Consider the following 25,485-nt stretch of genomic DNA (forward strand, 5'->3'; position numbering starts at 1 on the left):
AATGGCCTCCTCACTTTTAGGGACCTTCCACCGCTCCTGATTTACAGTAGGGTGCTGCACACCACAAGGTACTTGCCAGTCCCATGTACTATCAGCAACTATAACCAGCTGGACAGGAACTAGAAACACCATCACGGATAGTTACATAGGTACCCTAGTTCCATAAAGGAAGTTTCTTCCTAACTTCATCATTAAACTTATGGCCTTCAATCCTAAGGGTTTATATCTGTAATGTCCCTTTTCCTCCCCGGGTTACTCGGGAGCAGGCCACACTCACAGGTGTGCCCGGACACCTGACGATTTTAATATAAAAGGAAATCCTGAGTACCCAGTGGTGATTTTGTTTAGTTGGGGAAATCCTATCCACTCCCTTGCTGCAGTTCCTTGCTCATAAAGAATATACAGTGGTGGTGCCTCCACCTGGCTGGACTTGTACACACTTAATGGTGTGCCTTGGGAGCCTCCAGGAATCAATTTATTCCAGCAATAATCTGGATCTAACTCCAGGACAACAATTACAAATAATATACATCTAATTGATTACATTAAAATGAACACACCTTTACTTAACAATAAAGAAATAGGGTTTAACAGATTAACAGTGAATAACATCAATTAACAAAGTACACAGAAGTAATAGGAACTTATCTAGCTGGCATTTGCACTGCCACCATTTATCCCACCCCAGAGTGTGCACTCCTCTGGACTCAGAGTCCCAGAAACTTGCTTGCATGGGCGTACTTGAAGATCTGCAGCTGTAGTGGAGGTTCTCTGTAGGGTGTGTGTGTGTGTGTGTGTGTGTGTGTGTTTGAGTCCAAGATATGCAGCCAGCTGCAAACTCCCTCTGCCACTGGAACAGGTTCCACCAAATGTCAGCAGCTCTGGTTCCCTGGGCTGGCCACTCTGCCTTTCTCTGGACCCAGAGTTAGTCTATATCTGAGGTCTGTCCCAGGCAGCACTTTCCCAAAGATCCCAGTTACTTTTAGCCTCCTTCTGTGTGCTGGTTGTAGTGTAGTCCTTCTGAGCCACAGGCACAGCCAGAGTCTCTCCCCTCTAAGGCAATCAGCTGCCCCAGAAGCAGCCTACTAGATCCAAGTCCCAAAGGCTCTCAGTCCCAGTCTGTAGCTGCAACTTAACAGCTCCTGGACTGGATAAGGCTCCTCCACAGCAGCCTGGCTCCTTTTGTTCCAAAATGGAAAGCCCCCAGACCTCTGAGACCCTCTCTCCACATGGAAAGCCTCCGAAAAAACTTCCTTCCTGGTTTCCTTAAGGACTTGTGGGAATTGTAGTCCCTAGAGCTAGATTGCAGCACACAGGATCCTCCCAGAAAAAAGTCAGGCACCTTGAGTAAGGGGACTACATATCCTTCGTATTTTTCCCCCACCTGATGTAATTGTATGTAATGTAACAATGTATTCAGGCACAGGTAAAACATAGAAAGTACCTGTTCCGCTGTGCACATCACTAGTGAAGCCTCACCTGGAGTACTCTGTCCAGTTTTAGGTACCATATTGTAAGAAAAGTCAAGAAACCGGAAGGAATCCCAAGGAGAACTATAAAAATGATCAAAGATTCAGAAAATCTGACCTTTGAGGAATGGTTGAATTAGATATGTTTAGATTCGAGCAAAGAAGACTGAAGGCAGAGATAACAGTCTTCAAAGACATTAAGGACTGTTATAATGAGGGTGGTGACCAGCTGTCCTCCATATGAACAGAAGGTAGGGCAAGAAGTAATTGGCTCAGTTTGCAGCAATGGAGATTTCAGTTAGCTATAGAGAAAAACTTTCAAACTAAGTACAGTTAAGAACTGGAAGAGGCTACCAAAGGAAACTCTGCAATTTCCAACAATGGAGATTTTTAAGAACAGGTTAGCTATACATCTTCAGAGATGGGCTTAGTATACTTGGTCATGCCTCCATGTGGGAAAATGGACAAGATGATTTCCTGAGTTCCCCTCCAAATCTATATTTCTATGATTGTATATTTCTATGATTTCATTGTTTATGTATTTAATGACTTTGAATCCCAAAAATTTGCAGGATTTACTATACTGTGGCAATGAGTTCCACAAGTTAATTGTACATCAAATGAAGAAAATATTTACTCTTACTTGTTTTAAATATGCTGATTTTCAATTTGGTTGAATAACTTCTCCTCTTCTATAAGAAATGGTGATTAGGAGAACTCGATGCATCTCATCTACACGGCGCATTATTTTAAATTCCTCTACTTCAGTACTCAAACAGTCTTTATCTTTTCAGCATCTTTCTTTATACTGTAGTCCAGAGGTCCCCAATCTTTTGGGGCTGCTGGGCGCCTGGGGGTGGGGCGTGCGTGCGCCGGGCGCCTGGGGGCGGGGCTGCGTGTGTGCTGCGCATCCGGGGGTGGGGCCGCGTATCCATTGTGCGCCCGGGACGGGACCACGCATGCGCCACGTGCAGGGCTAGCTCTAGGTTTTTTACCTTCCCAAGCAAAAAAATCCCCTCCCCCACTCACCCCCTGCTGCAGGACAGGCACTGAGGAGGAAAGCACCCCTTTCACCTTGCAGCTCTTTGACTCCCACCACGCCCTCCAGCCAAACCCAACCTACGTCCTGTCTCCCCTCCACACACATCCCCATCCACACACATCCTGACCCCCCCACACACACTCACCGAAGCCAGTTTCCACCTCCTCTCCCTAGCCCAGGCAAACTCAACCCCTCAGTGACCGGATGCAGTCTGCCCTCCATCTGTCCCCTACCTGATTCACCATGCGCCTTCTCTTCCCTCCCAGCCAAACCCGATCCCCCTCCCGACCCGACCCAGTCCGCTCCCCTCTCCCACCACCCCCCACTGACCGAACTCCGTCTCCCTTTCCTTTCCCTGCCAAACCCTCATGTCCCCTCCCCACAGCACGCGCGGAAACGTCGGAGCACCCTGGGGGAGGGGTGAAAGTGGCACGGGTCCCATTGGGATGCGCGCGGACACAGTCAGGAAACTTAAAGGCTGCCCAGGCGCCGCTGCTGTTCTCAAAGCCCATGGTGCACAACTCCTACACGTCGGGCCACATTGGTTGGTGCCAGGCAGAGGAACGCGAACTATCCCCAGGCGCCGGAGTCTGCTTCATGAATGGGAGGCACCCTCGGGCATTTCCCGCTTCGCGGCTGCTGGGTGCTGGGCAGCGGCAGCTATGCCGAGAACGCAACTGGAGCGGCGCGTGGCCAGCACTCCTGCCGGGGCTGCCCTGCTGCGACGCCCTCTCGCGCTCACTAGAGGGCGCACTTTTCTCCCTGGTGCCGAGGGAAGGCAGCGAGGCAGCCCCGGAACCGTGATGTCATGACACCTCAGCCAATCATGGCAGGGCTGCGAGTGTGACTTGCCCCATGTACCCCGCCTGCCAAGGGTGGCTCGCTGCTGGCCCATCACGTGCTCCGCTGCCTCTCCCATTGCCTTGGGCAGCCACAGGGAGGCCCGCGTCGGGCAGTAAGGGCTAGGAGTTCTCTGGCCAGTGTCTCTCAGGGGCAGCCCGAATGCCGCCCCTGGAAACGTGCCGCCCCAAGCACATGCTTGGTTTGCTGGTGCCTAGAGCCGGCACTCCATGGGCACGCATAAGTGCCTCGGCAGGTGCCATGGCGCCCATGGGCACCGCATTGGGGATCACTACTGTAGTCCTTGAATCTTGTTCACCACTTGTCTCTGGGTTCTTTCTTCTCCTGTTACTGTTTTCTTTTCAGATAAGGTGACCAAAGATGAACATATGCATTGTAGGTGAGGGCAACTTACAGATTTGTTAATAAAAGGGTTTGCACAGAATAGAATGGGATTGTTACATTTCTATTCCATGCTTTATTCATTGTAAGTCAGTTCCCTTTTTAACCATCAATGCACAAGAGGATTTTAAAGAGCTGTCCACGATGCAGCCCACATCTTTTCCCTAAGATCTTCCTGCTATCTTAGCACCCAGTAATACGATAGTATAAATTATTCCTTCCAATGCATGTTACACCTTGCATTTCTCATGAGTGAATGTTATCTGCTACTGTGCTACCAATTTACCTAGCTTTGGTCTTCGACCTTTTCTAGTGTTGGCTAGTCTAAATAATTGTATGGCCTCTTCAAATTTGGTCAATTCATTGCTCACTTTCGCTGCTCCTGTGTGTCATTGATAACTATATTAAATCTGGATATTTGTAGCTTCCTAATGTACTTCCAACCTGAAAACTGATCAGTAATTTCTAGTCTTTGCTTTTTAGTCAATCTCTGATCCTGTGACTACTTCATTAGTATCCATTTGCCCAGGACACTGTCAAACACTTTTTGAAAATCTAAATAAACTAGACACTCACATACTTCACTTCTTCTGTGAGCCAAATTCATGGTCCATACCACCAGTTGGTAGACTGGCTGTTTAGATGACAGCCAGAACCAGCCAACCTACACAGTTTGCAAAAAAAAAAAATGTTGTGGAAATCAGCATATAACCAAAGAACTTTTCCATTCTGACAGAAAACACTCCATTACAAAATTTCCAACTAGTTCTAGCCCAATCTTGTATCACACCTTTACATCCCCATATGCTGTAGCCCCCGCTCCTTCTCTTATCCCTTTTCTTAGCACCAAGTTTCCAATATGATTGACTGATATTTTTCTGATGAATCAGTATTTTCTAGGTTTTTTTGATTGTCTGAAATATGATAACTTTTGCAGGCCATGTTCCAGAACTTAAGGAAATGTTCCTGTCATCAGTGGAAAGAATCTTTTATTCATTTCTGGTGACAATCAGGGCAATACCAGAGTTGTGTTAGGACTCATTTTGCTCAACTAATTACATAACCAAAAATACTTTATGGTGTTGAACTGTTCAGTGAATACTAACAGATTAAAAACGCCATGTTGGTTTACCTCCAACCACTCCATTATGTTCATTTAGGTATCTCAGAACTCTAAGTATTTACATTATTTGCCTCCTAGGAAGTTTCAGGCTAATGTTCTGAACACAACACAGGACAGTAAATAGTATCAGTTGAACTTTAATTTAGAACCATCATTGCAGTTAGACTTCCATCCCTCCAAAAACTCTCTCAGGTCTTATGGGGGCTCTGTAATATGAAAGCCAAATATTCTGGTTTCTGGAAGAAATCATAGCTAATCCTGCAATCAGTTATCCTTTACTTTTTACATTTTTATTCCCATCTCAAGATACAAGCACCCTTCAAATTCTCCCCTGAAACAACTCAAAAAAAGGCCCAGAGGATGGCTAGCTCAGAGTTAACACAAGATGCCCAACATTCAGACTGTATTTCTTCCTATCCCTTTATTTGTAGGGCCCTACCAAATTCACAACCATGAAAAATACTTCATGCACTGGGAAATCTAGACTCTCACTGTGAAATCTTGTCTTGTTTTATGCTTTTATCCTATATTATACAGCTGTCATGGGGGGAAACCAGTTTTTGCACAAATTGTGGGGTTCTGACCTAAAAGGGAACTGCTGCACGGTTGTTGCAAGGATATTTACAAGGGGCCAATGCTTATGTCTGCACTCCCTTCAGAGGTGGGTGCCCAGGAGAATAGTGGCTGCTGACCAAGGGTCCAATATTGAAGGCAGCCAAGCAGAAGTAAGGGTGCCAATATCATAACATACTCTCAACAAGCAGCTGCCTTTCTCCAGCTGCCCAGCTCTGAAAGCAGTACCACTGCTAACAGCAGCATAGAAATAAAGGTAGAAGTACTGCAACCTCTCCTAGAATAACTTGAGAACACACCCACCTACCCCAACACAAGCCTTTTTTGGTCAGGATCTCCAAAACTATAACACTATGACATTTCAGATTTAAACAGCAGGAATCATTACATGTATTATTTTTAAAATCCTATACTGTGAAATCCTAGGACTGTGAAATCAATGGTGATCTACTTATTTGCTGAGCCGTTCCATCAGAGAATCAAAGCATCACCCTGAAGTTTTAACAACTAGAGCCAGGCTAACCCAGCAGGCAGAGTTTATAACAAATGCGGCCTCAGAGGTGCAGAAACAGAAAGGAATGGCTTATTGATTTGATCCTATCTGGAGATATCCCAGCACGCCTATTAAATAGCAAACTTCCTAAAATTGTACTAACAGTCATTGAAAATAAAATGATATACATATTCACACCTGAGTCAAAATTCAATTGCCAGACACGGAGACTAGGGATATTAGCATATAGCTGTTTAAACGATTAATTGATAAGCCTGGGTTTATCCATTAACCCAAATGACTACATGCTCACGCACCCCTCTGCTGCCTCCCCACCCCCAAGCATGGACTAGAGGGAGCTGCCTGTCTCCCCACCCCTTCCCACACACACACAGCTGCAGCCTCTGTATCAGTGGCAGCAATTCAGGGAAGGATAGGCAGGATGCCGAAGCAGCCTCTGTCTGCAGGGAACTCGAACCTCCCGAGGACAGGGGCTGCTGTGCCGGGTGGCAGGCAGGGGCTAGTCTGCACAGGGAGTTGATTTTTAAACTGCACGCAAAGTTGCAGAGGGGTCCCCAGGAGTGGGGATGGGAGCCTTTTAGTAACCGTGATTACTAAAATAACTGATATCTAATATCCCTAATGGGGAGTGTAAAGTGGGCAGGTCACCTTCTTTCAACTTTACCTTCCATCAAAGCATCCCAAGTCCTGAACTGGGGTGAGGCCTGGCATCATTCCAGCTTTACATTTACTTGCCAGCCAAAAAAGGATGAATGAATTAGCCTGGCCTCAAAAATCCTTTCCAGCCCCTGTAAGGAGACCTTGCAGAGATCAAGCTCAAAACCCTGCTCTGCACTTCACTTTGTCATTGTAAATTCAGGCTAAAAAACAAATCTAGGCAGGCAGTCTTCATCTTCTCTCTCACTTCACAATTTCACCCAACTTTTACACTCACAAGGAGCAACGTGCATTAACACTCATAAACAGAGTGCCAGCAGAGGCTGCTGGACCTTCACACCAAAACAGAATTTCAATACTTCCATGATCTGTTACATTAGTTACAACAAGAACTCTTTTTGGGTTATCAGTCAGACCCACAATATATCCATTCACTACTCAAATGCCAGCCAGTGATCAGGGTCAACACAGAGTTTGAATCAAATGTTCACTTTGAACTCATTCCCCAAAACAACAAAGCATAAGCAACAACAGCATCCAGGAGAGTCTCTTCCTTTAGGAAGTAGGGTTCTACATAAACCTATAAACATATAACCCAGAGCCAATTCCCATGTGTAATCCCACGCTATCCCCTTTGCATGGGTAGTGATGACACTGTCAGAAAACTGGTGTGAATACTGAACACTATTAAGGCTTTTCCCCCACTGTATCTCACTAGCATTCCAGAAGCTTAATTAGAGTTAGCTTGTAACATTTCATGGAACAAGTTGTATTTCCCTCATTTACCTACTGCTAAATCAAATACAAAGAGGACATGAATTGCAACAAAATCACGATTCTATCAATTTAACATTAATCTTAAAAAGATCCCAAAACAATTTAAATCTGAAAATGTTTTTAATGCCAGATTATTTCAGGGTATTAGAAATATTTTCAGGCCCCGGCTTACTGGAGGATTGCTGGACTGACAATTGATCTTCCAGAGTTCAATTTTACAGGGCCAGTAAAGACCCCCTTAAATCAAATGCTGAGGATGCCCTTGTCTGCACCAGTACTACTCGCTGTCATGAGAAGTATGAGAAGTCGATGGGTGTGTTTCTTGCATTAACCTCCTGCTGTGGAGATGGCACCAAACTCAGCTTAAAGTACATCAATTCAAGCTACATTACTTAGTAGTTGGAGTTGCGTACCGTAAGCCAACTTTCCCCATGCAGTGTAGATCTGGCCTCACTCTTACAGGAGCATTATGCAGCAAGGATAATGTGCATGTGAAATCCTGTTTTATTGGTTTACTAGAACATAAGAACAGTCATTCTGGGTCAGATCAAAGGTCCATCTAGCCCAGTGTCCTGTCTGCCGACAATGGCCAATACCAGGTGCCACAGAAGGAGGAATCACAACAGGGAATCCTCACATGATCCCTTCCCTGTCACTCACCCTGCCTCTGTTTCTCTGCAGGTGGGTGACAGAGGAGGGATCACATGAGGATTACCTGTTATGTTCCCTCCCTCTGGGGCATCTGGTATTGGCCACTGTCAGCAGACAGGATACTGGGCTAGATGGACCTTTGGTCTGACCCAGTATGGCCGTTCTTATGTTCTAGTAAAATTGCAAACTCTACTATGACACTTGTCCAAAAACAATAATGCTGGCTTGGCTTAAATCTCTTTCACTAGGCCTGCCTCAGCATTTCATTGCCTTACTCAAAAACTAACCATGGCACAACACCTGCTTTATGCAACACACACTCAATCCTGAGGGGTATCCTTAGCAGAGACTGATGGGACTCAGCAGGTTAAAATTAATCAGATAAAGCAATATGCTGCCATCAGCCTTTCACTGTCTCAAAGTGGCCAATTTTAGGATAAGTGATGGCTAATTACAGTGTGCACCTAACTTTTTGTAAACAAAGAATTTTAACTGTGCTTTTCAGACAGCAATTATATTTAAAATATAAAATTGCTCCTAAAAATAACTACTACAAGAAAGCTGTGAAAGTTCTTCTAGAAAACAATGGGATTGTTACCGTAGCATCAGAGCTGTGTTTTCTGCTGGATCCGTGGCAACAATGTGTGTATGGAAATCCCCACCCCCACCCTATTTAACAGTAACATGTGTTGTGTTACAATTTGGGATGGGGGTAAAAGAAAAATACTTGATCTGTAGAACACGCCACCTAAAAATGGTCATCTCTTGTTGGTAGATGTTCAACTCCAGATAAGATAAATGTACAGATGTTTAAGAAAAATAATGCGAACAAAGCAAGATGGCATACCTCAAGCATTATGAAGCATTTGGCATCCAGAAGAGTCTGGATATACGCTGCATCAGCATACCACCACAGCAAAACAAGAGAAAAGCAAAAGGAGCTCAAGTCGATAGCATACAAACTCCCTTTCTACAATTTCCAGCTCTCTTCCATCCAGATCCATAGCTGCCATTCAGCCCAGATCTAACTGCTACCTGCTTCTAACTGCTACCTGCTTCAGCTACCTGCTGAGTCCCCAGCTTGCATTTACCACTTCAAAGGAGCACTTCCAAGCATATTCTCAAGGTCTCTAGCCCTTTAGGTCTGGGAGAGACACTCAAGTGCAGGCCTAAAGTGATGGCTTTGCCTCTGGCAGCTGCCAGGTCCTCTGACTCAGCTGAAGCCACTGCTGGCATCCTTTTCTCTACCAAAGACAGTAAGAATTACAGCCATGCATTCCTGAGGGAGGAATGGGGGGGAAGCTCTGATCATTCTATACCTATTGTGCTTACGGTTGCCAAGTGTCCGGTTTTGAACTGGACAGTCCAGTATTCGAGCTTTCTGTTTGAGGAAACAAATTGAGAAAAATATAAATGTCTGGTATTTTCTAAATAAGATGAAATGTAGATTGTGATTTAATGTCAAGTCAAGCAGGTCCGGTATTTTTGTTGAAATCTGGCAATCCTAACTGTGCTTAGTTACTGCAAATTCCAAGTTTAACAGTTTCTAAATGTGTGTTCCTCCTTACAATCTCCTGAACAGTATCTAATCATATCCCTTGTCCTGCATATAGCAGCATCCAGCAGTGCTCCAGTGGCAGATGAAAAAATATGCATCCTGGCCATTGTACATAGCTGAGAAAATTCCTGCACCAAACACTAAATGCCCTGGAAGCTAACAAGAGCTATGATTACAGTTACTACTCTCAGTTTGCATAGAGGTCTTTCAAAAAACCAGTCACATCATCTGGAAGAGCTAGGTGAACACACAAAAAAGTAGTTGCAATCATTTAAATGAATGAATCCTGACTGGTCAAATCCCCAGATGATAGTTTTCAACAAATATTTTACTTAACTAGTTTATTGACAGGGATATTTGTCCAAACAGCAAATTTTAAGCAAGTCTCTTCAGTAAATGTTCTGATAGATGTTTTAAAATGAAGTCAAGGTCTTGTCCACACTGTCCCCTATGGTAAGGGGGAAAAGTACCTTCTTGTTTGTGCCAGCAGCATCCACACTGAACAGTCAGAGAGTTCCAATCACTCATTACTACCAAATCAGAGCCCGCAGCGGACGAAGATACCACAGGTTCCATGGATTCATTGCTATAACACTAGGAGCAGGTAAAACATACGTTGTTTGTAGTGATGGGATTGGGAGGCAAAAAAATAAAACCCAAACAATGGTAATATGTGGGAAAATACTTCAAAACACTTCAAAACTTTTTAATAATTCAATTTAAGTGAGTGATAAGAGACCTGATGTCTATTACAACAGGCAGTATTTGTTGCATGGCTTAAGCAAAATTAGTTTTATTCTTTTATTGGTAAAAATGACAATTTCATATATGTATAATACATTAAATTATTGTGGGGTTTTTTAGCAGCAAGGCAGAATCCGTCTCTCTTGTGGGTGGGAGTGGAATAAAGATGAAAAAAAAACCAATGCAAAGTGGGCACTGCGGAATGAGTGTGGGTTTTTAGAAGTCCCACGTAGAGCTCCACCCCACAATCCACACTACAGCACAGTGTAGACATAGCCCAAACATTCTGATTAATGAGGGAATAGAAATACCCAGTACCCTGCTATCCTTTCCCATGTTTCCATTCTCCGGCTAACAAAATGGCCTTTTCAGGACTGACAAACAAATGAATGCAGGGAAGAATGTACGTACATAGCTTCAACAGGCAAAGGGGAGAGAGACAGACGGAGAGAACACTCCCTAATAATTATCAAAAATACTATACACTAAGCTTCAATCCAGACTGGCTCTTTATGGCCACATTCTAAAGCCTCAAAAAAAAAAAACCCCACCACGGTGTACAATAGCATTTTTCATACAGTCCTTCTCACACCCCAGTACACCCATTCCCCAGGATCCTATATATTTAGGAAACGACTTTTTCGCTTCTCTTCTTTTAGTATAATGCAATGTTACACAGAATAAGGAGGTGATTGTTTTTTTACCAGGTTTTGGATAAAACATGATAAAATCCTAGTGAGGACAAGGCAGCGTCTTTTACATGTGTGAGTAAGGTAACATATATACTAGTGGAGGTTCCTAGGGCCTTCTCAAACAGTGAACTTGCTATATACATCTGGTGCAAAAATGACACACTGCTTTGTCCACACTAGGAAAACACATCTTTTTTCCCTAATGATGATGTAACCTAGTACACCTCTTTTCTGTGCAGCAATGAACCATATCCTGCCTTTAAAGCTTCTGCCTTCTTTCTCTCTAACCCACAACTAGGCTTCTCCACATGAAGGCACTACATAAGACATTTAAAAAACAGTAACTTATTCAATTGGATGGTAACACTCAACCAAACATGTGCCTTGACTTCATTTCTAGAAATTCTAATCCCATCAAAACCACATCTTGACCTACTTTGGAGGAATGCATATTACATATCTCCACACCGGGTGAGGTTAATTAGGGGAAGTCATAGCTAAAACAATAGGAGACGCTGCATAAAGGCAATGAGAGTTTATGCACCTTGGGGTATGGAGTCTTGCCTGTGTCGTTTCTCTAATTTTGCTAACAACAAAAGGAGGGGAGAGCAATGCAGGCAAGGAGCAAGAGAGCATGGTACGAGCACAGTCTGGTAAAGGTCTGGTTTGGAATGGCTTCCACTCTACGTTGCAGCATGACTGTAAGATTAAAGCGACAAACATGAGGTGAAGATCCCTAGAATGGCTCCTTGCCTCAGGGCTTGTTCCTTACACTGCTTCAAAGGCTCTGACAAAGCTGCTGCTACTGCTCCTTGGCTGCCCCAGAGTCCCATATACCCAGCACAGCATGGGCCCAGTATACTGCAGCACGCCCTCAATGGGTATCCAAGCATGAAGCTTTCACATTGCTACTGATCTTGTTAAAAGCTAAATCAGATGTTATGGTTCAAAATCCTGTACTCCCTGACCAAAGATCAGTTTGTCCCTACTGTACCACAGCAACTCAAAGGCTGCATCAATAGGCTTTTGTTACTTAACAGGCTCAAAGTTAAGGGCCAAACTACCATAAGAGGTACTAGATATGAGTAATACTCTCTAATGGGTGACAAACCTACATATAATGTTTAAAATTATTCCCTTAGGACAAGATATTTTTTCACCAAATCTCTCACGACAGTTTGACATATTGGTTCAGGCACATGGCTCTGCATCTGCACACACTACAAAACAATCTTTTTCAGTTTTCAAGAAAAACATCTGAAAACATTTCATATCTATCTACACATTGGATTTAGTCTCTCTAGATCAATTTATTCTCAGAACTGAAATGTAAAACAGAGTCAGTCTGTTCATGTTTGTAAACAAATGAGCTGCTTAACTGCTCACTAACCCTAATGATGATAAAGTATTGGACAACATATTTTCTTGAACTTTAAGAATGGAAGTCTATGCTAGTTTTTCCACTTTCATCTATAAATACAATGAAATAATACAAGAAACAATCTTGAGATATTTATTTTAAACACCAGCATGATAAATCCATCTTCCTCTCTCCCAACACATTGTGTTCATGTAGATGTCTATTTTGACTGCAAATACTTTACACTTATTAGGTGGAAGCAGAATGCTTGGTGTTGGTCAGAGCACAGAGCAAAAGACGATTCTAGTTGTAATCCTCCTATTCTTTCTGTGATGGTTTTTTTCTTCCTTTCTTTTGTGTAACTTGTGCAACCTATGCTTCTTATTTAAAGCCAATAAAACAAGTACATGTGAAACATTCTTTTCACTTACTATTTAATCTACATATAAAAAGAAAGAGACATGGTTTATGTGACTGTTCAGATGAGTGGATAAGAGGTATGGCGCATAATTATATGCACAGTTTAAATATGGATTAGGAGATTTCCCTCTTTGTTGACCAAGAATAGCATGCACAAAACTCCTCACCTGCAGCATACGGGCCACATCTTCACCATTAATATTTCACATACTCATCTGGCTTGGCCAGCCCATGAATTTATCAGTGATCTAACCAAAGAATTTTTATAATCACCTGAGTGACACTGTAGTTGCTTTTTCTCAGAAAGGAAGCAAGGTTCTTTAGTCAAAGTTGTGTGCATTGTCCTAGATGACTAATATATCCCGCAACGCAAGACTAAAAAGCTTTGCTCATTAAAGCGTTAGACTCTGCCTTACTCTGAAAGGACATCACTCACCTAAAAGAGGGAGAGAAAAGCAAGGGTCACCACTGCTGCCCAGACTGGGAACATAGCCTATTCAGTGCCCCATTTCTTGTCAGCTCGTCAAATCTGGCAAGCATCCTTTAATCTTCACTGACTCCTCCTCTGTGGACTGGATGATTAATTGGAGGTGCCTGCAATTCTAAAGGGAGCAAGTAACAGACCATGTTGCAAAGATGTTTATTTTGCTTTAAGTAGTCAGAGCTGGCAAAGGGACCTGCTAATCCTTGCTGCTTGCCCAGAAGTTAGTTAATAGAAGATGCTGAAACACTTGCTGCAAATGCGAATTTTTACTTTATTCTTAACTTCTTTTTGCTTGTATTTCCACAAGGAATGGCAAGAGAAGGACAGTGCAGGGGGTGGGGGGTAGGCGGAGAGACACCTTGATGGTGTGTGGCAGAATTAACAGGAAGTCATTATCTCCCTTACCACAGGCCGAAGTCATTTCACAATCTCCCATGTTACAGCCCCAGTGTGCAAGTTATAGGCTGTGTCTAAACTGGCAAGTTTTTCCGCCAAAGCAACTGCTTTGGCGGAAAAACCTGCCAGCTGTCTACACTGGCCGCTTGAATTTCCGCAAGAACACTGACGATCTCATGTAAGAAATCAGTGCTTCTTGCAGAAATACTATGCTGCTCCCGCTCAGGCAAAAGTCCTTTTGCGCAAAGCTTTTGCGCAAAAGGGCCAGTGTAGACAGCTCAGATTTGTTTTGCGCAAAAAAGCCCCGATCGCGAAAATGGCGATCAGGGCTTTTTTGCGCACTTTGCAGAAAAGTGTCCATGCCAATCTAGACGCTCTTTTCCGTTAAAAGCATTTGCGGAAAACTTTTCCGTTAAAAGCATTTGCGGAAAATCATGCCAGTCTAGACGTAGCTCCTGTGTGTGTCTCCTAAATGCATACTATTCCCAGATACAGCACTTGCAGTGCCTGGTAACAGTGAATGCCTGAAGTGAAAAAATGATGTATACTGTTAGTGGAGATGACAGTAAGCTTACAGTGCATTATGACCTTGAGTTTGCAGAGAGAAGGGTATGTACAGGTGGCAAACCAGGTGGGGGGGGGGGGAGAGATGCAGTTTAATTGCATTTGTTCTTTTTATCAAGATCAGGGGGAAAGGATAAGGAATTCCCTGCCACCCAGGAAGGAAGGATGCCAGCAGACAAGAGTGAAAACCTCCCCCGATTTATTTTTAAGAGAGTTATCACATCATTTCTCTCTTCACTATGTGGCTTTCTGAGAATCAACACATTTGCAGAAATAGACTGGGAAGGACTGGAATTCTAGAAAAAATTCAGTTTTCTTCCTTGGGACAGGACAAGCATCTACTTTTGCTTGGGGACAATGGACAGTTTTTAACCGATATCCTTCCTCTTTTCTGGCTGCCTCAGGTTCCTCTTTTCAATTTACCACCACCACCACTCTGGCAGGGTTTCACTGCGTCATATGCAACTCCTAAAGAAAGGTTCTTTCCACCCTCTTTTTATGAGTGAATTGGAGGATCTTAGTGCTCACAAAACAAAAGCTATGCTTGAAAAGCCAGGGAGAATATTTCAGACAAGCCTGCTCCACAGTTCCGATAACATGATTCTGCTAAACGTACTGCTGCTCCTAGTCCTGGCCTTCTTGTGAATGAACAATCTGTGGCTAACTCTGTAATGTTCACCAAAAACTGAGGCACCCAGATTAAAAACTATTTCACTTGATCAAATCAGACATCACCACAGGGTCCCTGAACAAGAGGCCAATTATTTATCTGCTTCCACATGGGGGGACACCCTTGGATGACTTTCCACACTTCTCTTGAATACAGACCTAAATTTTCAAAAGAGCTTCATAAACTTCATGTCGCAAAGCGGCTTGCTTTGTCGACGGAACAGGATGTAGTCTAGACACTCTTTGTCGACAGAAGCTTTGTCAACAGTATCTTGTCAACAAAACTTCAGTCGACAAAAGCCTGTAGTCTAGACGTACCCTTAGGGACACAGAAAAGGAAATTAAGCCCAGTGTCTTACATCATCTTGGCAGGAAGTCCATCATGCACTCCTCCAACCCTCTCATGCTCACATCCTGACTTAGGGTTGTTGGCTGCACACACACGGATCAGACAACTAGATTTATGGGAAGTCTCAGTCATTTATCCACTTCAGTATGCAGTGCAGCAGATGTTTCCCATGCTGTTAGCGTACTTCATTCACTTGCAATTTAATAGAAGAGCTCGGATGCTGACTTTTGCACCCAATATTTTTAACTGCTTTGTATTCCTAGGTGGCTTCCAAAAAGTCACATGGCAACGTTCCACACCAATCTAAATCCAGTAAATTCCATCTCGGGATATCCCAGAACTCAGAGCCACACTTTACAGATTTCCATAAAATTCAAGACGGAATTTTCGGATCCCACCAAAGCCACAAAAGAATTGTTAAATACTGGTACATTTAACGGAAACCAGTTCCCAGATGCCGTTTAGTATTATACCAGGACGGACTGAAACCGAGAAAAACTACGCTTAACTGCACTGCTTTAAATTGCCACCTTGACATTTAACAAGAAGCTAAGCCTATTAATGATGACTCATGCCTGCAATTTCCATGCACTTGACTCTACTTCACAGCCCCCTGCCCTCCCTCAGGAGCCACCTACCAACCAACCACCAATAGCACAACATTTCTGAAAGCAAGTTATTAGTCACTGAAAAGCTTTAAACACCTCTATGAAGGATGTCCTGTGGATGAAGAACAGGCCTCAAAACAGATTTTATCAACTCATGCTTTTTAATTATTAAATTATTTTAACGTGTTAAATTAACAATGGGCCAGGCCTGGCTTTGAACACCTGTCAGGAGGCTAGATCGTCTATAGGTATTAGCATTAGCCTGAAAACAGTTAACTGAAAGAGCAATATTTACTTTAACTGTCAATTCATTCCATCACCGGTTGTATCATTTTGGTACGCTTTGCTGCAGCTCATTTCATCTCGAGGACACACAGGTCAAAAGTGCTAACATTACCTTAAGTCTAATGTGGGCTTCCCTGCACAGAACTAGATTCCGAAAATAGCATTAAAATGCCTACTCACACTGGCAAGGGAAGGGAGTGTATTAATGGAGTTTGTGACAGCAACGAATAAACTGTCACTATACACAAGAGTGAAACATAAATTTCAGCTTATTCTCTCCAGATGCATAAAACAGTTTCTACATAATTGCTGGAAATGCACAGTTACGACAACCCTTAAATAGGAGATTTTTAATCCGACATATATATTGAGATTTCTACTTTCCTTAAATGAAGTCAAATCAAAGGTAAGAAACTCTTTTCAAGGGAGTTTGTTTGTGGCTGCCTATTTTTAGGATAAAAATAAAATGAGTTCACGTTAATCCAGAGTAAATATTAATCACATTATTCCCCAATCTTCCTTTTCTAGAACATAAAAATGGCCATACTGGCTTAGACCAAAGGTCCATCTAGCCCCGTGTCCTGTCTGCCAACAGTGGCCAATACCAGGTGCCCCAGAAGAAAGGATCACAACAGGTAGTCCTCACGTGATCCCTCCCCTGTATCACACTTTCAGAGAAACAGAGGCCAGGGCTACCATTCCTACCCATCCTGGCTAATAGCCATTGATGGACCTAACCTCCATGCATCTATCTAGCTCTTTTTTGAACCCTGTTAAAGTTCTAGCCTTCAGCACATCCTTTGGCAAGGAGTTCCACAGGTTGACTGTGCATTAAGTGAAGAAAAACTTCCTTTTATTTGTTTTAAACCTGCTGCCTATTAATTTTATTTGGTAGCCCCTAGTTCTTATATTCTACAGAATCCCTAGTTCTGTGGTATTGCACATCTCTCAGGCCTGGAGGAGTTGGGCACAATGTCTATTCTATCTCTACAGTAAGTGTCTCCATAGTCCACTGGCTACTAGAGATGTAAAATCCCATTTAATTGGTTAAATGGTTAAGCATAGTGCTAACACATTTAACTGATTAAAACAGGGTGGATGCAGGAGTGCTCCAGCAGGGCTGGCCCACTGGGGTTGGGCTAGAGAGGCTCCTGCCACAGGCAGGGGCTGGTCCAGCCCAACTTCTCCCATGCCTCCCTACCATTTCCTGTAGAGGCTTCCCCCAGGGCTCTCATCACTCCCCCCATGGGGACTGCCACTGCTGCCCTGTCAGCACCCAGGCAGGGGCTGCCAGCTACCAGCACACTGCAGCAGCTCTCTGCCTGTGGCTGGGCTATGGGCGGAGGACTGCTCCCAGCTACTGATTAACTGTAACCTGGTAAGCATCACTCATTATGGGTTATGCTTACCAGATAACCATTCAACCAGTTACCCATTAACATCCCTACTGGCAAGTGAAGAAAAGTTTTCCACAAGTTTCTGGGCTTCCTTTCAGTCCCTCCCACACCTCTCAATGTTTCCCCCAGTTCTGCCTGCAACTCCTGTAAGTGCCTGTGCCAATCTCACTCACAAGAGACTGAAATACATAACTGCCTGTGACAAAATGGACCAGGCCCTGACCCTATGGACCGGCCAAACTCTGCCCAGAAAAGAACCATAGAGAGAACCTGCAGGCAGCTAGAATGGCTGCAGAAGGAGCCAGCCAACCATGACCAGGAAGGCCTATAATAAAAGGAGCTGGAGACCAGAAAAGCAGTCAGTGTCTCTGGCGCCCTGAAGGTAATGCAAACTGGGGACTGGCTGGCAGAGAGCGGCAGCACCACTGGAAGATCTGTGTGGGGAACTATTGAAGATAGACTATGATGGACCCTGCTAGATGTATAAAGGGCAGAGGTAAGGGCGAGGACATTGTCTCCAGAACGGCATGCCCGAGGGGGTATCATTCTTTCTCAGAGTGGGGAATCAGAGTAAGACGGATACTAGCAGAGGGCACTGAGATGTTACATGTGTACCCCACAAGAGGTCTAATTCACACAGGGTGTGTGACCTGCCCAAAGGGCTGAGTTGCTGAAGAAGGCTTCAAACAGAGAGCATGCAGGCACATGCACTCAGCCAGAGGGAGGTGCTCATGAGAGGCGAGTGCCACCCCATTACGCTACCATAGGCAAAGACTACGTCTCCCGAATGCCTTGCACAACTCAGATCTTGGCATGCCCTGAAGTGGTAATAATAAATGTAAAGACTCTGGGTTAAGCTGCACAGGCACGAGAATATTTATGAAAATATAACTGTAGTTTGCAACAGGCTTACAATAAACTAAAGGATAGTATCCAGTACCATTAGCTATTTTAGTCCCAAGCCTCTTTAGCAGACCTCCGCTATAATTTGTTTTCTTAGAAGCAGCAGATTATACGGGGAGGCCCTAGCAAACTGTCTGCCCTGTTCAATTAATTTCACCACTCAAAAGCAAGGAAAAATAGCTAGATCCAAAACATAAATAGAAAGGCTAGGAATCTCCCACGACAGAGTGCATGGACGTATTCTACTGACAGACCCCATTCAAGCAGATAGCATGCAATGGGATGGCAGTGCACAGAAATGGCTTTTGTTTTAAGATGCATTTTTAGGTGTGTTTTTGTTAATCATTTCTCAGTTGTTTAAGTGGGTAAATCCCAAATATAATATGTACAGTATGACTGCAACACCAACATTGGCCCATCTAGAAACAGCCAGGTGAAATGGATAGGAATATCTAGTGAACAAGGTAGCTGAAGCTCAAACTGATGTTAAGTACAAACAAACCTTAAATCAAATTTTATATAAAATCTCTCAAGATGACATGAAAAATGATCAAACAGAAGTATGCAGCTATGTGAAGGAGAACCACAGATGACAGAAATTCACCTTTAAAAGACTTTGTTAACCAAGTTTGAAGGGTTCATTCCAAAGTAAGGTAAAGAACATAAGCCTATTTTTTTCTCCAATAGCTGAATCACTGTGGAGTCCACACAGTTAACTCTCAAAATAGCAGCAAGTCAGGCAAAGGCAGCTGCTACGGGGAACAAGCTCTGCGGAAACACAGAGTTTTTTCCTCCTCAAGCATTCACCCCTTGAACCAAAAATCAAAAGGTTTCCAACATCAGCAAATCAGGGAAATTTGCCAGTAGACTGTAGCTGAAACACACTCCTACCTACTTGCTCACCAGAAAGACACTGATCCAGCTCTTCTTCTAATAACGAGGCCTTTGCCTTTATTTGTCATTGATAAAACCCGTAAATATTACTTGCAGTTATTTTGAGGGATTATTCCTAGAGAAAGTCAATTAATTTGTCATTTACCAGGCAGCACTACATTTCTGCTTTAAAGCAATGAGGTGACCTGGACTCCCAGAATTGCCAGGTAGAAGCCAAGGTGTGGAATCAAGCATAAATGGAATGCAGTCACGTTGAAACATCTACTCACATGGTATTTCTGGCAGCCTTGTGGGGGCCATTCAGAAAAGAGTTAAAGGTATTAAATTTCCTTTATGACCTAGGAGCTATTTTGGCTCTAACCAGGTAAGAGAGTCTCTTTTTACTTTGAATCAAAACAGTTCTTCTATGTGGATAGAGTCTGTGCTTTCTTAGTCTAACTAGGACCATTCTACACAAAGCTGAGATTTGAAGTGCGCTATAATATGCATGGCATTATAAGCAAGGCAGATAGATGTAAAACTGTTTAGTTAAGTATAATTTGAGTATTTAAATACTGAAATTAACAATCAATACTCAACCACACAAATACAACCTGGTTTCAAGATTCTTATACAATTTATGCAGGCATTAAATGCCAATACTTAGGAAGCTGATCTGTCTAGCTAGTCAGTCCGTGCAGCAGGAGGGCTGCAGACATTTGCTTTATGGCATTTATAAGAGAGGCATAGACTTAGGGTTACTATATATCCAGGTTTTCCAGAAAAAGCCTCTTTTTTGAGTCTCCGTTCTCTGTGCAGGGGGATTTTTCAAACAACAGGCAACATCTTGGGGTTTTATAGAACAGAGGCTGCAGACAGGAAAGCGGCCCAATCTGTTTGCTTCCCAAATGGACTCTGCCTTGCATCCTCAACTGACTGGTTCATTCCCCTACAGCAGCAGCACCCAGATCCCGCCCAGCTAGCCCAACTCCCAGCTCCGGAGTAGGGGTCCCACAGGGAGGCACTGACTGACGGCTGTTGCTGTGTCCACAGCTTGCACTAGCTGCCCTGTCACTGTGACAGACGCTGTCCCCCTCCACCCTTCCCCTACCCATGAGTGTCCCCACTGCAAGTACCATTCTCCCCCATGATCCCACAGTGTCCTCTTTTTGGAACCTGAACTATGGTAGCCCTACATAGAACACATACTGCGTTTGAAGGTTTGAGCTTTTTCTACTGTGATTATCCTGCTTCTAGAGGTTAAATCCCACCTAATTTCCTGCTCATTTCTGTACATGCTCCCCAAGTAACACAACTTTCATTTTTTACATAAAAGAAAGGTCATACTGGGTCTGAGCAACAGCGGCCAATGCCAGGTGCCCCAGAGGGAGTGAACACAACAGGTGACCCCTCCCATCACCCATTCCCAGCCTCTGACAAACACAGGCTAGGGACACCATCCCTGCCCACCTTGGCTAATAAGTATTGATGGACCTAACCTCCATGGATGCTCCTGGACCAGAGAGCCCTGGAATCTAAGGGCAGAAGGGCCAGCCAGCCAGGGGAGGCATCAGTGTCAGCAGTCCAGCTGGGGGAATAACAGGACCAGGGCTCAAGCAGCAGCCTCCGGGAGTGCGTGGCTGAATTGGAGCCGCACGGCAGCATGCGCCAGAGCTGGGGCCAGAGCTCCAACCCCGTGGCTGACCCTGGCTGTGCAGGCCCAGAGTCCCAGCCCTGCAACTACATGGGGCTGGAGTCCCCCAGCTGGAGCCAGAGCCTATGCCACCTAGGGAACCAGAAATAGCTGGGCAAAAAGCCCAGCTAGGTTGGGGGAGGTGACAAAGGGTGCCTCCTGGGGCAGCCTGCCAACAGTGCATGATGGGCTTAGGGGCCAGTGGCAGGGGACCTTCCGTGGTCCAGCAAATTCTCTCTTTTGCCTCAAGTAACTAGACTTCAGCAACAGGGTACTTAGCATCAACTATCCTATCACTCTTTTGCAACCAGCATTCAGAGTTACAGCCCAACACAGAGGCAAACATACACACCCTACAGAAGGCATGGTATTTGCTAGTCTCCGAGGTGCCACAGGACTACTCATTACTTTGCAATTGTGTATTTCAGAGTAAAGGAAATAGCCTACTCTTGTCAACACAATTTGCAGATCTATGCTAAAATTTGACACCTTAACAGCCTTCCTGTCCACAAAGTATGTGTGTGCAAACCAGCACACTTAAATGATGTGTATACAAAGTTTAACATGGGGGGGGGCAACATCACCACAATCAGTAAAGACACGGTTATATGACGGCAATTCCTAGCCTTTGCAAAGGATCCTATTTGTACATGCATCTCCTCTGACACTCAGCCCTCAACAGACTCAAAGTTACTTCAAAGCACTGAGTATGTTGTTCTGTTTTTTAAAACAGTCAAGGGTCAGATGCAGCTGAATTGTCTGCTGGGTGCTGAATAAATCCCCAAAAGAGGCCTATGTATAATGAGGTCTTTGCCTAAAGTCCACATTAAGAAAAGTGTCAGCACATTCCAGAGTGCCACCATTTTGACTTGCTCCTGTAGCATATCGTTTGTGGCCCCAGACTTTGTCAGAGCAATATAAGAAGGTCTAACAGGCCTTAATCCAGTTTGTCACCCCAACAGGGTTGCCAATACTATTACAGCCAAGAAACTACATGACCTTATAAAGGTTATTAAATATGGGGGTAAAAACCTGGTCCCACTGATCTATGCCAAAACTTCCACTGACCTCAACAGGATTTCACGCAAGGGAATTTATAAACAGTGTTGTGTACAACAAGGTGTTGACTCAACATGACAAGAGCGCAGTGGCGCGAAAATATTCACTTTCCCTGAAAGTGGAATGGTGCAGAGGAGGGACACCGTGGTTCATCCATTCAGAATGTTAGAACTCCAGTGAGTAAATCAGTCGGCTATTTGCTAATCACTGTGTGTACACACACACACTGAAGGCAGCACAACATACACAACTTCACACACACACACACACACACACACACACACACACACACACACACACACATACTGAAGGCAGCACAACATACACAACTTGGTGGGCAAGAAGATTGGTAAGTTACTAAACTGGTATTTGACAGTGATCTTTCTGAAGGCTGGCGCATCACAACTTTCAGGGATGTTGAGGGGAAAACTCTGAAAAAACTTTCTTCTCAAAAAACTTTTAAGAAGGAAGTCATGTCCTTTCTGATAGTTGTACTGCTCTGTTTACTGCAAGATTTGTGCAGTAAGTTGTATGTCCACTGGCTCTTGTTTATTTAGAAGGTCAGCACAGTAAAGTTTTCTGTAGTTTCTTTAGATGCCATGGTCCATACAAGCATATCCTATAGAAACAATGCTGTCAAACTAGGCAAATTCCTAGGTATGCTGTATATTGTATTTCGAGGCAAGAAGCCTGCAAAAAGCTGATCAACTCAACATCAATTAGATGGTAAGTCTGTTAAAAAAAACTGTTTATACCTTTGTGGATTATCAGAAAGACTCAAAGAAGCAACTCAAAATCTGACGGTGAAGTAGCCTGAGTCAGATTACTGCTAATTATACACATTCTTCAGTTCTCCTGAGCAGAACGATAGCAGTGCTGGAAAGAGTTAACTTTCTCTGGAACACATCTTGGATTTCTCAGAAACTCAGAGACTGCAGCTGAAACCGCCCTGACTGCTCCCCTGCCTGCCTGCCTGCAGTCTGACCCCTGACATTTCCACTCTGCATCTCACCGACTTACAAACTTACCCATACACAAACAATCAGGCTGGACATATAGAGGAGAACAGGAGGAGGAAAACAGGGGTCTCTCTCTCCAATTTTCTTTAATGCCTGTAATTAAATAATAATCAGAAACTAACTTGGGTGAAGGGTAGTTTAGCAGTAAAAACCTGCAACATGCCTGGCTAGACGTTTGTTTAATCCTGAAAGGGCCCCTTTCCCCCTTCTCCTTCACAAGGGGGGTTCTTGCAATATAACACTTTAAAGACACATTGAGTACTTTTTTGTATTTCACTTTAAGAACCCCAGGGAACAAAAATCCCTGCTCAAAACCTTACCAGGATTTAAAGATAAAGAATTTAGCAAATGAGATTTAATATGCAACCCCTAATTAAAGGATTATTTTCCCACTTAATTGCATTTAAACCTATGCAGCAAAATTCATATTAAGAAGATGCATTTTTACTCTTACCTAATACAAATATGCAAATGCGGAAGTGTCAGACACATTGTGGTGCTACAGGCCCGTACAGGGTCTAGGTCCCTTGCCATTTTTAATAGAAAATCTGTTTCTGAAGAATTTATAGCACTGATTTTAGTGGGTCCATGGCTAGGCAAGATACACCTGTGGGCTGGATTCGGCCCGCGGACTGAATCTGATGGCTGATTATACTATTTATGCCCTGCTGCTGGTGCCAAGAATTTCCAGGAGGTGGCTCAGGCAGCAGTACCATATTTAAATAGGGTTGCCAGATGGTCTCCCAAAACATACCGGACACGCGGTAATTTTTGGTTGAGGGGGAAAAAAAAAAGGAACTCAGGATAATAAGCTCTGGGACTCCCAGGCTGGGAGGTGGGGCCACAATCGGCACTAGGAGCCTGTGATTGTGCAGAAGCCTGGCGGGAGCCGGAGGACTGGCTGGGAGTCCCAGCCACTTCCCCCGCCTGGCTTCTGCACAATCACAGGCTCCCAGGGCCGATCGTGGCCCCGGCTTCCAGAAGCTCCCCCTGCCCATGCCAGACTTCTGTCCAGTGCACAACTGGAAAAATCAGAGAATACCGGACATTACACATAAGAGCGAATACCAGACGGTCCGGTAGAATACCGGACACCTGGCAACCCTATAGTTAAAGGGCTTTGCGGATCCCAATCACAGTGCCACCACGGCAGCGGACAGAGCCCCAAGCCTTTTAAAGAGCCGTAGGAACCCCAGGCAGCTGCCAGGCAATGCCACAGCAGCAAAACCAGGAGCGGCGAGCCCTTTAAATAGTAGCAATTAAAACGGCTCTTGGCCCCGTATTGCCTGGCAGTCACCCAAGGTGGGTATGGCTATTTAAAAGGCTCGGGGCTTTGGCCCCTACTGGGGCAGTGTTGGCATCCAGGAGCTGCACACAGATAGTTGCAGCAACCCCGGGAAGCTGCCAGGCAATGTAGTAGCAGTAGGGGCTAGGAGCTACAAGTCCTTTGCTGCTTTTTTTAATTCACACCATCCCAGACAGGCTAGCCTCCAGCCCCACCTCTTCTATCTGAGGCCCCACTCCTTCCAAGGGGCACCAGAACTAACCCATAACCACATACCAACATTCATGAAGTGACTCTCCTGCAAAAATTATTGCTCACCCATGGCCTAGCCCTAACGTAGTCACAGTGCCTAATGGTCTTCAATAGTCTGGCTACCCATACCACCACCTTATTAGTTCCGCCCTTATGGAGCCAATGAACCTGGAACAGTCATGGACCCTGCCAACTTTTTATTTGCACTGAGCTGAAACTTCATACACCAACTCCTGTCTGAAGGCTTTTTTTTTTTTTATGTTAAACAGAAAATACTTTTTAAAAAGAGTTTTATTGTGGCTTCAGAGCATTTGTTGCTCCTACCCTGATTTTAAATCGGTTTGACAGAATTCAATTTATATATAATAATTTTAACAGATAAAATCAACATTTATTTTTAAGATTTGTTTTATTGTTAAGCTATGTGATTTTTTCACTGTTCAAAGTTATGGGTTTTAAGGTTTTTTTAATTTAATTTTACATTTGTAGAAAATTATGGGGACTCGGGAAATGGGAAGATCCAAATAATGAAGGACACTTGACATTGGTCATTCAAAAAAGTTAGCTTAATAACCATTAACATACAAAATGGCAACATAATGTAAAAAAAAAAAATCTAAAATCAAGCTCTATAATCCTCAAGCAGCATTTTTCTTACTTTGCTTATATGTAAATTTTGATGGTCATCAATAGAAATACTTTGTCAACATGTGTGTGCAATTAATTCGATATCTATCAATGTTTACAGTAAAAAAAACCTGACCCTGCCATGACTATTACTAAAACTTTGTTCTGTTTACTTTTAATATACATTTCATGCTGGTGTA

At 43.9% G+C, this 25,485-nt stretch overlaps 1 protein-coding gene across 6 annotated transcripts in view; it reads right to left on the minus strand.

Annotated features, from left to right (window-relative positions):
- LOC112544769 (transcriptional activator MN1) overlaps positions 1-25,485 on the minus strand; it is a 219,474-nt gene that overhangs the window by 173,072 nt on the left and 20,917 nt on the right. The gene's annotated exons all lie outside the window — the stretch shown is intronic.

The sequence above is a fragment of the Pelodiscus sinensis genome, chromosome 15, assembly GCF_049634645.1.
Source record: "Pelodiscus sinensis isolate JC-2024 chromosome 15, ASM4963464v1, whole genome shotgun sequence".
Classification (NCBI taxonomy): domain Eukaryota; kingdom Metazoa; phylum Chordata; order Testudines; family Trionychidae; genus Pelodiscus; species Pelodiscus sinensis.